The 2,466-nt window shown below is 38.8% G+C and overlaps 1 pseudogene; it reads left to right on the top strand.

Moving 5' to 3' along the window:
- Nucleotides 1-583: 583 nt before the first annotated feature.
- LOC102888951 lies at nt 584-1,435 on the top strand (annotated as a pseudogene).
- Nucleotides 1,436-2,466: the final 1,031 nt, after the last annotated feature.

Raw genomic sequence — 2,466 nt, 5'->3', positions numbered from 1 at the left:
CTCTGCCCAGACTGAAGTATCATCTCAGGAAAAGGATAACATAATTCTGAGCCTCCACAGTGTTTCAAATATGTGCCAAATATCCACTAACTCATTACTAAATATTAAAATAATAAGACTGGGAAAAATAAAAAGGCAATAAAAACAGACTCAGATATGAACCCCAGAAGACATAGATATGATGAAAAATAACTGATAAATGTATCAAGAATATCAATGTTCAGGTCAAAATTTTCACTAGAAAACTGGAATCCATGAAAAGGAAACAAAAAAAAATTCTAAATATGGAAAATAAAATAGCGACACATCTACAAGTCAGGGAACACCATTGATTGCCAACGATCTCCAAAGCTAAAAGACCTTTTTTACAAGGCTTCAGCATCTGATGTGCATTTTACATTTGCAGCACATCTCGATTCAATTAAAACTTCAGTTCTTCAGTTGCACTAGTCATATTTCAAGCATTCAATAACTACACATGGGCTATCCAATAACATATTGAGCAGTATAACTCTGTATTAAAAAAAAAAAAAAAGTAAAAGCACAAGTACATACAGAAACATGCGTGATTCCTACAGACAGATTCTTAAAGAAGTCAGAAACAAAAGAAGATATGTTGATAATTCCTCACATAAATTTCATGAAAAGACAAAACTAAGTGATTATCACAGCTCTTTTCCAGCTGGAACCATGGAGAATGCAGAAGAGAAGAAGAAGGCTCCTGCTGTGCCAGAAACCCTTAAGAAAAAGCAAAGGAATTTCACAGAGCTGAAGATCAAGCATCTGAGAAAGAAGTTTACCCAAAAGTGCTTTGAAAGGCAAGAAGGAAGCTCATCTATAAAAAAGTTAAGCGCTACCATAAAATACATAGGCAGATGTACAGGACTGAGATATTCGAATGGCGAGGCTGGCAAGAAAAGCTAGCAACTTCTAGGTACCTGCAGAACCCAGGTTGGCATTTGTCATCAGGATGAGAGGCATCAGTGGTGTGAGCATATAGGTGCAAAGGGTGCCGCCGCTGCTTCGCCTTCACCAGATCTTCAGTGGCACCTTTGTTAAGCTCAACAAGGCCTTGATTAGTAGGCTGAGGGTGATGAAACCATATATTGCATAGGGGTACCCAAACCTGAATCAGTAATTAAAAACTGATCTACAAGTGTGGTTACGGAAAAATCAACAAAAAGCGAATTGTCCTGACAGGTAACACGTTGATTGCGTGACCTCTTGGTAAATGTGGCATCATCTGTGTGGAGGATCTGATTCATGAGATCTATACTGTTAGAAATGCTTCAAAGAAGCAAACAACTTCCTGTGGACCTTCAAATTATCTTCTCCACGAGGTAGAATGAAGACAAAGACCATCTATTTTGTAGAAGGTAGAGATGCTGGCAGCAGGGAATGCCAGATCAATAGGCTTTTTAGAAGGATAAACTAAGGTATCTACTATGGTTATTTTTGTAATCTGGTCAGTTAATAGACAGTGACTGCTTTCAAACTGGAAAAAAATAAAACTCGCTGATAATCACAGAAGTCAAAGTAAAAATTAATAAAAGGCTTTGACAGAAAGGGGCATGAGGGAACATTTTGGAGCAACATTGTATATCTTGACCTAGGTAGTGGTACATACATAAGTAAAACTCATCAAGTTGTATATTTATTTTAAGATGAGTGTGCCATCTTCCTTTTAGTGTAATGTGTATTATGTCTGTACTGTGCTGGTAAGCTGGTTCTAGGGGAAACAAGGCAAGGGATGGGAAGGGATAGGAAGGGAAGGAAGAGAAGGGAGAAGGGAAAAGAAGGGAAAGGAAAGGGAAGGGATGGGAAGGAAAGGAAAAGGGGGGAAGGAGGGGAAAAAGGAAAGTAACAATAATTCCTGGTTTGTAGATTCTGTCAGTTTCCATTGGGTACATACTTACATATTCCAAATAGGGCCAACTTCGAGCTACCAACATGATATCACTGAATATAAACTTAGACAAGATATACAAAATCAGCTCTTACAAGCTGGTGTAGCACCAGCACATGTACCTTAACACAAAAGTAAAGTAATTAAATTAAACATATGAAGAAGTTGGGATTTTAACGCAAGCAGTCTGAATGCAGAGTCCACTCTTCTGATGACCCAGTCGTGATGAGAAGGAAGAAGAGGAGAAGGATACCTTCACACACAAGACTTCTGTGCTGTTCAGAGAATATTGGTAAAGATGCTACTGAGGCACAGGTAGGCTCCCACACTTTCCATTCCTGGACTCCACTCCTGGACCCTCCCACTAAGTGGTGCTTACTCTCAGCACACTCAAACAGAGCTGACAGATGACAACCGCCAGCACTCAGAATGGAGATTTCTCTTCTCACATACGGTACAGTGCCAAATATGCTGTCAAACTCAGGAAATAATACACTTTAAGATAATGAAGTGTGTTAGGCAATAATACCAAAGGCAATATTGAAGTGACAAATAAAAAA

The sequence above is a fragment of the Pteropus alecto genome, unplaced genomic scaffold (genome assembly GCF_000325575.1).
Source record: "Pteropus alecto unplaced genomic scaffold, ASM32557v1 scaffold10, whole genome shotgun sequence".
In the NCBI taxonomy this organism is placed as follows: Eukaryota; Metazoa; Chordata; class Mammalia; order Chiroptera; family Pteropodidae; genus Pteropus; species Pteropus alecto.
This window is presented reverse-complemented; position numbering and strand designations above follow the sequence as displayed.